The sequence below is a fragment of the Colobus angolensis genome, unplaced genomic scaffold (assembly GCF_000951035.1).
Source record: "Colobus angolensis palliatus isolate OR3802 unplaced genomic scaffold, Cang.pa_1.0 Scaffold43, whole genome shotgun sequence".
Taxonomy (NCBI): Eukaryota; Metazoa; Chordata; class Mammalia; order Primates; family Cercopithecidae; genus Colobus; species Colobus angolensis.
The window spans coordinates 3,045,808-3,055,989 of NW_012117710.1; the positions used below are offsets into that span (position 1 = coordinate 3,045,808).

The 10,182-nt window shown below is 57.3% G+C and overlaps 1 protein-coding gene across 1 annotated transcript in view; it reads left to right on the forward strand.

Annotated features, from left to right (window-relative positions):
* Positions 1-3,732: 3,732 nt before the first annotated feature.
* Positions 3,733-10,182, forward strand: part of AMZ1 (archaelysin family metallopeptidase 1) — a 42,405-nt gene continuing 35,955 nt past the window's right edge. The window contains exon 1 of the mRNA XM_011956974.1: positions 3,733-3,882. The gene's annotated coding sequence lies outside the window, so the exon portion shown is untranslated. The remainder of the gene's footprint in view (positions 3,883-10,182) is intronic.

Genomic DNA, 10,182 nt, shown 5'->3' on the forward strand with positions numbered 1-10,182 from the left:
CACCGTGTTAGCCAGGATGGTCTCGATCTCCTGACCTCGTGATCCGCCCGTCTCAGCCTCCCAAAGTGCTGGGATTACAGGCTTGAGCCATCGCGCCTGGCAAGGTTTTTCAGCTTAAGGTGGAAAGGTTTTCTATAATGCTCCCCATTTTGGGCAGGACTGGCCCTGACTTCTCTCCTCTTGACCCCATGCGGCCACAGAATGAGAACCATTGCTGGTTCTGGCAAATGCCCTTCGACAGAAGGGCACCTCCCGGGCGGCACAGCCGTGGGCTGGTGTGCCCCACCAGGGTGCAGCAGCGACGTCAGCCCCGTGTCAGGGCACATGTCCCTTCCCGGTGACAGCAGGCTGGGTGCCTGGACCAGCCATTTCCCTGAAGACAATGAAACATGCCGGGTGAAATATCCAAAGGCCAAGAACACTGAACAGCGGACAAGATAGCAGGTAACTAAATGCCAGGCCTCGTGCTGGAGGAAAATTGGACTCAGATACCAGGTCCTCCTGCAGGGATGTGGTGAGCCTGGCTCTCAGCTCTGGCCTGGGGGAACTCAGAGCGGGGGGAACAGTGCGGATCAGCTGCCCCCCCAGGCGGTAACGCCGAACCACCGTGCCTGGTGAAAAGAGACTGCAGGGCCTGGTGCAGTGGCTCGCGCCTGTAACCTCAGCACTTTGGGAGGCCGAGGCGGGCAGATCTCTTGAGCCCAGGAGTTCAAGACCAGCCTGGCCAACATGGTGAGACCCCGTCTACTAAAAATACAAAAATTAGCAGGGCATGGTGGCGGGTGCCTGTATTCCCAGCTACTCGGGAGGCTGAGGCAGGAGAATCACTTGAATCTGGGAGGCAGAGGTTACAGTGAGCCAAAATTGCACCACTGTACTCTATCCTAGCAACAGAGTGAGACTCTGTCTCAAAAAAAGGAGTGAACCGGGTGCAGTGGCTCACGCCTGTAATCCCAGTATTTTGAGAGGCCAAGGCGGGTGGATCACTTGAGGTCAGGAGTTCGAGACTAGCCTGGCCAATATGGTGAAATCCCATTTCTACTAAAAATACAAAAATTAGCTGGGTATGTTGGCGGGCACTTATAATCACAGCTACTCAGGAAGCTGAGGCAGGAGAATCACTTGAATCTGGGAGGCAGAGTTTACAGTGAGCCAAAATCATACCACTGTACTCTATCCTGGCAACAGAGTGAGACTCTGTCCCAAACAGAAAAAAAAAAAGGAGTGAGCTGGGCGCGGTGGCTCATGCCTGTAAGCCCAGCATTTTGAGAGGCCAAGGCGGGTGGATCACTTGAGGTCAGGAGTTCAAGACCAGCCTGGCCAACATGGTGAAACCCCGTTTCTACTAAAAATACAAAAATTAGCTGGGCGTGGTGGCTGTAATCCCAGCAACTCAGGAGGCTGAGGCAGGAGAATTGCTTTAACCCAGGAGGCAGAGGTTGCAGTGAGCCGAGATTGTGCCACTGCACTCCAGCCTGGGTGAAAGAATGACACTGTTTCAAAAACAAACAAACAAACAAACAAAAAACACACAAAAAAAGGCCAGGTGTGGTGGCTCAAGCCTGTAATCCCAGCACTTTGGGAGGCCGAGACGGGTGGATCACGAGGTCAGGAGATCGAGACCATCCTGGCTAACACGGTGAAACCCCGTCTCTACTAAAAAATACAAAAAACTAGCCGGGCGAGGTGGTGGGCGCCTGTAGTCCCAACTACTCGGGAGGCTGAGGCAGGAGAATGGCGGGAACCCGGGAGGTGGAGCTTGCAGTGAGCTGAGATCCGGCCACTGCACTCCAGCCTGGTCAACAGAGCAAGACTCCGTCTCAAAAAAAAAAAAAGAGAGAGAGAGAGACTATAAACTCGTACCAATCGTTACCTCATAAGTGCAGTTAGCTCAGGAAGTACAATATTTCCAAAAAGGTGACCACGGGGAGAAAAACATGAAGACAACGACCAGCTCAGACCCAGCTGGGGCTTGTGGCCACGCCCACCTGCTTCTGTGTGTCCTGGGCCTCAGGCAAACCGCCCTCCTCTCCCCACTGTTTCCAGTCTGTGAGCTGGGATTAGTGATGTCACCTTCTCAGTTGTGGGTCCCTAGAAGGCAGCAATGGGCCTCTATCCCTAGGTTGCAGCCCAGCGCTGGCACATAGTTGATCTGCATCCAGCTGCCACACACACTACCTTACCAGGCAGCCCCAGGAGACGGGACAGGGTGATGCGCCCATTTCACAGGGGGAAAAACCAAGGCAAAGAAAGGCAGTGGAGAGTCATGCTTCTGCTTCAGTAGCTCCTGCCACGGACTTGACATGGGAACCCCCTCCCACAAGCTCTGCCTCCGGCACCCTCTGGCACTGTTAGCCAGTGGAATCCAGCCCTCCCCATGGCCTGGTTCTCAGCACCCCTGGAAACTTCTAGAGCCTCTGGCCTGTGCTGAGGTGGGGCAGCTGCTGGCCAGGGCCCTGGAGAGAGGGGTATCAGTTAGCTAGTGCTGAGTAACAAATAGCTCCAAACCCATGACTTCACATTTCCTTAGTATTAAAGAAGGGCCGGGCGGTACTGCTGCTCATTGCTGGGCCTGGCGAGTCCTGGCTGGCCTCACTCGCACATCTGGGGGCGGCTGGGAGCTAGCTAGTCCCGGATGGCCTCAGCTAGGGTGACCCAGGCTCCATCGCCCTCTTGCCTTCCTGCAAAGCAGCCCAGCTCGTTCTTGTGCCATAGCAGGAGTTGGAGAGAGCAGGCAGAGGCACACAGGTCCATGGAGGTTTAAGCTCAGAGCTGGGAATGTCATTGCTGTCACCTTTTACTGGCCACAGCAAGTCAAAAGACAGGCTCAGATTGAAGGATGGGGAAGTAGACGCCACCTCTAGGTAGGAGTTGGGGCAAAGTCACACGGCAAAGGACATGGTGATTCAGGAAGGAGTGGGCCATTGGGGTCATGTTTGTAATTGATCTACCACAGAGGGGAGCCCCGCTTTGAGAAGGTGCTTGGTGGGCCTTGGGGCTCAGGGAGCCACGGGCCAACCTGCTAGATGGGGCCTTCAGTGGGGTGGCGGGGACGTCAGTTTAACCTCAGGATTCGACTCTGAGCCTCTTGCGAGCCCATGTCTTGGGCGGCATTGCAGCCCCAGCTGCGAGCACAGAGTGGCTCTTCCAGAAAGTTTGTTGAATGACTGAGTGACCTAAGTCAGTTCCTGTGCCAGGCAGCCCAGAGGGACCATCCCAGAGCCTCCTTCTCGGGGTGCAAGCCTGGCTTGGGGTTGGGGGGGTGTCTGCACTTGTGGAGTCCCCCATGCCTACCGGGAGCCTGAAGATGCAGAGACCTCCTGCCTCGCCTCACCCCCTCCGTGGGGACCCTCTTCCCCACACTCCTTGGTTCCTGTCGGAGCCAAGATGTGTCGTCATGGAAACCGCTTGGCAAACGCTGGCAGGGAGAGGCGGCCAACAGCAGCTCTCCTGATCGAGCTCCGGGCGCCGGCTGGAACCACGTCTCGGGACGGCGTGAGCAAGCACGCCCGGCTGTGTGTGACACGTGTGGGGACAGAGGCCGGGGCGGCTGCAGGAGGGCGTGCGGGGAGGTCAGGGCGCCCCAGCGTGCGTGCCCCCACGTGTGCGCCTGTGCGTGTGGGTGTGTGCGCCTGTGCGTGTACCAACAGTGCAGCCGCATCAGAGTGTGTGTGCTCCGAGTGTGATGGCCGTGTGGGCCGGTGCAGGGTGTGTGTGGGGATAGGGGTGTCTGATTGGTGCTGTGACCTGCGGCAGCACAGCCGCCCGGGTTGAGCACCCACGGTGGCCTGGACATTGCACTAGGTGCTGACAGAACCGGCAGAGGCGGCCACTGCCCTCATCCCCAGCCTGTACTCCTGGGCGAAGGCTGACGCTGAACAGGTACTTGTGAGAGTCGTCAGAGTGCGTGCCGGGAGGGTTCTGGGAAGAGGCAGCCGTGGGTTCTGAAGCCTAAATGTGGGGTGGAAGGCATCCAGGCTGCTGCTCCAGGTGGAGGGCACAGCCTGGGCAAAGGCCAGGAGGCCAGGGAAGGAAGGACGGAGTCTGGAGCCCGGGAGAGGTGGTGAGGGGCCGTGGCCCTGAAGGAGGCTGGGGCTTCATCCGACTTGAGAAGGCCCAGCTGGGGGTGCAGGGGGCCTCATAGGCAGAGAAACTCTGGAGGTAGGAACTAGGGATGTGAGGCTGGGGCAGACAGAGCCGAGGGACGCAGCTGACAGCTGGCAGTGGTGAGACATGGTCTTTGAAAGGCTTCCTGTTGGGGGCAAGTGGCTTGGAAGGGGATGTGTGGAGGCCGGGGAGTCTGTAGCCGGCCTGGGTGGGGCGGGCAGTTGAGAGAGATTTTCGAGGTTTACTAGATGCTCCTTGGTGACAGTGGCACTTGGAGGAGGAGGGCAGGGCCGGGATGATATGGTTTCCTGGGATGGGAGGCACTGAGAAGGTCTGGGTGCTCGTGGCATCCCCAGAGCTGTCTCACCAGGGGGCTGCTTCCGTTCTCATTAATAGGCACTTGGCTCTCTGGGGACCTGCCTGGGTCTCCGGCCCCACAGGCTCCCTGAGCCCTGCCAGGCTGGGCGGGTGTGCAGCCCACCCAGCAGGCACTGGAGACCCCGGCTTCTACAGGGCTTTTTCAGGCGCCTCTGGGAGTCCAGACATGCAGCCGCCCCAGGCAGCGAAGCCTCAAGAGGGAGCCGGGCGCGTCCTGGGCACCCCGGCTGTTCCTCACTACCCGAGATCCCATCTGCGGCTGGGGTTGCTGGAGACGCCCAAGGAGCAGGGGCTCCCTCCTCATTTTCACCCCCGACCCCAGCTCGGGTGTGTGGGAGGCAGAAGTGATGGCTCAGGAGGGTCTCGGCTGCTTCAGGCCAGCTCTGGCCACTTGGACGAAGCCGCTGGGCCGTGGGTTCTGGCTGCAGAGCTGGGGCCCCTTACGCGCCTCATGGACCTGCCCAGCGCAGCCCTCCTTCCCAGGGCGCGACCCCGAGGGACGCCGGGTCTCCCTGGCGACCTTGCTGGGCAAGCCAGGGGCCAGGCACGTCTGAGGACCCCGAGGGGGTTTCCATGGTCCATGGTGTGGCCTTGGGTGGGCGCCCGGCCAAATCACCAGACACCAGGCCTCCAGGATCCCTGCATCTGCCAAAGCGGTGTGACCCACAGGTGCCGGGCAGGGCGGCCTCCAGGTCAGAAACCTTCCAGGACCCTGAGTACCAACTGTTTGCGTCCCTTCCCATGGATGCCCCCTCGTGGCAAATCCCATCCATCTTAGAACCACGTTTCAGAGTTGAGAACACAGGGCTGGAGCGGGGACACGGTTGAGCTCGGTGCCACTCAGGCCCGAAAACCCCAAGCTGGCCTGACCAGCGTGCGTCTGACCATGGGCACCGTCAACAAAGCTTTTGTGATTTATTAGTATTATTTTTCGAGATGGGGTCTCACTCTTGCCCAGGCTGGAGTGCAGTGGTGCAATCACGGCTCATAGCAGTCTTGACCTCCCCGGCCTCAGGTGATCCTCCCACCTCAGCCTCCCAGGTGCATGCTACCACGCCCGCCTAATTTTTAAAAAATTTTTTGTAGAGATACAGGTGGGTCTTGCTATGTCGTCCAGGCTGCTCTCAAACTCTTGGGCCCAAGAGATCTGCCCGCCTCGGCCTCAAAGTGCTGGGATTACAGGTGTGAGCCGCCACGCCCAGCCAAGCCTTTGTTATTCTTGTCGTCGGGGTCCAACTGTGGGGGCTGTGGGGAGGTCTGCAGGCAGCTCAGAGTCAAGACAGACCCCGCCAGGGACGGGTGGTGCAGGGAGATGTCATGGGAGATTCGCTGCCATGTGCCTGGCCCGTGTGTCTTCTCCTGTTGGAGAAACTACACGTGGAGTTACTCCCGGCCCCTGACTGCACGCAGCACGAGAGGACAGGAGACAGGGATGGAGGGAGGAGGGAGTTGGTGACAGAGAGAGACCAAGAACCCCAAGAGACAGAGACAGACAGAGACACAAACTCAGAGAGAGAGAGAGAGAGACAGAGAGATAGACAGACAGGCCTCCCTCCCAGTGCCCCAGCCTTGGCGGAGCCCATGGACAGCCCCAGCAGTGGAGGAGAGGTCCTGGGGGAGCGGGCTAAGGGCCCCAGTGTATGGCTGGGGCTGTCACTTTGCACTGAGCATCCCCCCAGCCCCAGCCACCCTGGCTGCTCTCTGGAGGGAACAAGGACTTTCAGAGCTGGGGACTCGGCATGAATACTAATCCAGAAGCTCAAAGGGCGGCCTCACAGGCTGGGCACGGGGAGGCTGGGCCGGGGCCAGGGCCAGCTGAGCCTGTCTGGGAGCTCGCCCTGCTTGGCCCCAACCCTGCAGTGGCATGCTCCTCGTGCTGGGGAGCTCCTGTCCTCCCCTCAGGCCTGAGAGGGTCCCCAGCTACCCCAGGACAGGGTGGGGGGCGGGTACTGCAGTTCCAGGGGTCAGGGTCTTGTGTCCAGCACAAGGTGACACCAGGTGGGCCCCCAGCACATGGTCCCTTGAAGAATGGCTGCCCAGGAGGCATCAGGCCGATAGGAGGGTCCTTAGCTTTGCTTTGCGTTCCTACAGTGCTACAGCGACAGCTCCAGGGAGACCTGGGGAAACTGAGGTACGGGCAGGGAGCCCATGGCAGGGAGGAGGCCTTGACTATACTCTGTGCTAGGGCACCCCAAGTGCCACAGGCAGTGCTGGGGTCTGGCCCCGTGCATCCTGCCTGGGCCGGGATTCAGACCCCTTTGCCCCCTACCTGGACGTCACCTGCTGCACCCAGGAGACCTCAGTGTCAGGCCATGGAAACCCCCGCTGGAGCCATGCACGGCTCCCCTGCTTGTGTTCCGAGCCCCTTCACCCCCCAGCCCCTGGCCCTCAGCAACCCCCCTTCCCGGATGCGGCCTCATCTCTTCTCCTGCTCCCCTGGCCCTGCCCCACTTCCTGCACCTGTCTTTGCCCAGAGCCCCACACACATTCTGACAGGCAGGCCTCTGCTCGCACGGTTCCTTCCACCTGGCACGCCCCCATCTCTGCCCTCGACCCCGGCTCATCTTGCTGTGTGGCGAAGTCAGCCTCAGCGCTGTCCTCCTCTGTCCCCACAGTGCTGTCTGCCTGCACCCTTGCCTGCTGGCCTTGGAGCAGGGCTGAGCTGCAGAGGCCAAGCTTCTGTCCCGCGACCCTGCGGCCCCGCGCCCAGCACACGCAGGGGCTCAAGTTTGCTGAGTGAGCAGCTGCTGCTTCCTAGGACTCCGTGTGCCAAGCCCCCTGGGAGAGTTTTCCTCATCCTTATAAAACCTGTGCGAAGCATGTTCCTGTTTTCCAATGTGGATGAGTTTCCTGCAGCTGCTGTGACAAATGACCACAGCTATGTGGCTTCAAACAGCCCACATTGACTGTCAATTCTGGAGGGCAGAGATCTGAAGTCAAGGCTGGGGCAGGGCCGAACTTCTGCACAGGGCTCCAGGGGAAGGTCCTTCCCGCCTCTTCCCGCTTCTGGGGGCTCCAGGTGTCCTTGGCTTGTGGCTGCACCACTCCCATCTCCACCTTCTCCTCTGTGTCTCTGTGTCTTCTACTTTCTGTCTGTGTTTTACAATTTTTTGTGGAGATGCTGCCCAGGCTGGTCTCCAACTCCTGGGCTCAAGTGATCCTCCTGCCTCAGCCTTCCAAAGTGTTGGAGATTACAGGCATGAGCCACCTCGCCCAGCCTCTTTCTCTCTCTTTTAAAAACATTGTTGGCTGGGTGTGGTGGCTCATGCTTGTAATTCCAGCACTTTGGGAGGCCGAGGCAGGTGGATCACTTGAGGTCAGGAGTTTAAGACCAGCCTGACCAATACAGTGAAACCCCGTCTCTACTGAAAATACAAAAGTTAGCTGGGCTTGGTGGCGGGCTCCTGTAATCCCAGCTACTCAGGAAGCTGAGGCAGGAGAAGCACTGAGGCAGGCAGAGGTTGCGGCGAGCCAAGATCATGCCATTGCACTCCAGCCTGGGTGACAGAGTGAGACTCCATCTCAAAAAAAAAAAAAAAATTGTCATTATTTTTTACATTGTCTCGTTCCTCCAATGAGGAACCTCTTTCTGTCTCTTATAAGGTCACTTGCGTTGGATTTAGGGCCCACCCTGACTCTGACCCAGGATGACCTCATCGTGAGATCCTTACTTTAACCATATCTGCAAAGACTCAGTTTCCAAATAAGGTCCCATTCTGAGGGTGCAAGTAGGCACATCTTTTGGGGCCACTATTTAACCCACCCTGGGGAAACTGAGGCAGGGCAAGATGAAGCAGCTTCCCCAGGCCACACGGCTCTCTCTTTTTTTTTTTTAATTATACTTTAAGTTCTAGGGTACGTGTGCACAACGTGCAGGTTTGTTACATATGTATACATGTGCCATGTTGGTGTGCTGCATCCATTAACTCGTCATTTAAATTAGGTATATCTCCTAATGCTATCCCCCCCCCCACCACGGCTATCTTTTAACCCCAGGTCTGCCCGGGTCAGAGGATGGTGATGGGGACGAAGGTGGGGGAAGCCCTCTTTGTTCATCGCCGAAAGGACAGGGGTCCCCATATCACTGCCTCTTTCTAGAATAGACTCTGACCAGGTAGCTTCAACCAGAAAGGGGTGTGCAGTCTGCTGGTGTGGAGACCAGTGTGTCACCGGTGCAGTGCGGACAGTGCATTGGCTGCCTGAAGCCTTGGCTGGCAGAGGCCAGGTCATCAGCAGGCTGCCTCTATGTTCCAGGGGACCTGGCACTGGGCACGGCGCCACCCACCTTGGGGCACCTAGGAGGGACCCTACTCATCTGGGCTTCCAGTCTCCTGGGCTGACCCAACAGACAGAGGAGGAGCTGCCACTCTGGGCTTAACACATGCTTCCTTGAGTGGCTCCCATCTCTGTAGCTATTCAGAGAGGGGCGTGGGGGGCCAGAGAAGGGTATTCCACAATTTCTTTGTAATAAGCAGTTTTAGGACAGAACATTCAGGTCAGGCTCGGTGGCTCACGCCTGTAATCCCAGCACTTTGGGAGGCTGAGGCGGGTGGATCATTTGAGGTCAGGGGTTCGAAACCAGCCTGGCCAATATGATGAAACCCTGTCCTTCCTAAAAATACAAAAAATTAATTGGACATGGTGGCTGGCACCTGTAATTGCAGCTACTCAGGAGGCTGAGGCAGGAGAATCACTTGAACCCAGGAAGTGGAGGTTGTAGTGAACAGAGATTGTGCCATGCACTCCGGTCGGGGTGACACAGTGAGACTCTGTCTCAAAAACAAACAAACAAACAAAATTCATCTTTTCTCAGGTTCTGAGTTCTCCATCCCCAACAGAAATAACCTGGAAAATCCCCCACGGCAACACGTGTCAAAAAGTGCAGCTTTGTGAGCCAGAATTTATTTGTAGGAATTTATCCCGAGGTAGGGGGAACCAGATACCTGTGCAAACATCCGTGGAAACAAGATCATTTATCACAGTGATATATGCTAGTGAGACACCAGGAGAAACCAGAATGTCCCAAACCAGGTGACAGATTCATGACACGGAGTCCAGTGCAGACCATCAGGGTGTGGAGACGGACTTCTGGCTATTGATGGGTGTGAAGTCACGGACTGCCTGTAGAACGCAGTATGTGGTGTGAATCCCTTAAAATACGTATTTAGGCTGGGCATGGTGGCTTACACCTGTGATCTCAACATTTTGGGAGACCGAGCTGGGAGGATCGCTTGAGCCCAGGAGTTTGAGACCAGCCTGAGCAACATAGCAAGATCCCATCTCTACATAAAAGTTTCAAAATTAGCCAGGTGTGATGGCATGTACCTGTAGTCTCAGCTACTCAGGAGGCTGAGGGAGGAGGATTGCTGGAGTCTAGGAGGTCGAGGCTGCAGTGACTCACGTTTGTACCACTGCATTCCAGCTTGGGCAACAGAGCAAGATCCTGTCTCAAAAAATTTTTATTTATTTATTTATTTATGAGACAGAGTCTCCCTGTGTTGCCTGGGCTGGAGTGCAGTGGCGCAATCTCGGTTCACTGCAAGCTCCGCCTCCCAGGTTCACACCATTCTCCTGCCTCACCCTCCCAAGCAGTGGGGACTACAGGCGCCCGCCACCACGTCTGGCTAATTTTTTGTATTTTTTAGTAGAGACGGGGTTTCACCGTGTTAGCCAGGATGGTCTCAATCTCCTGACCTT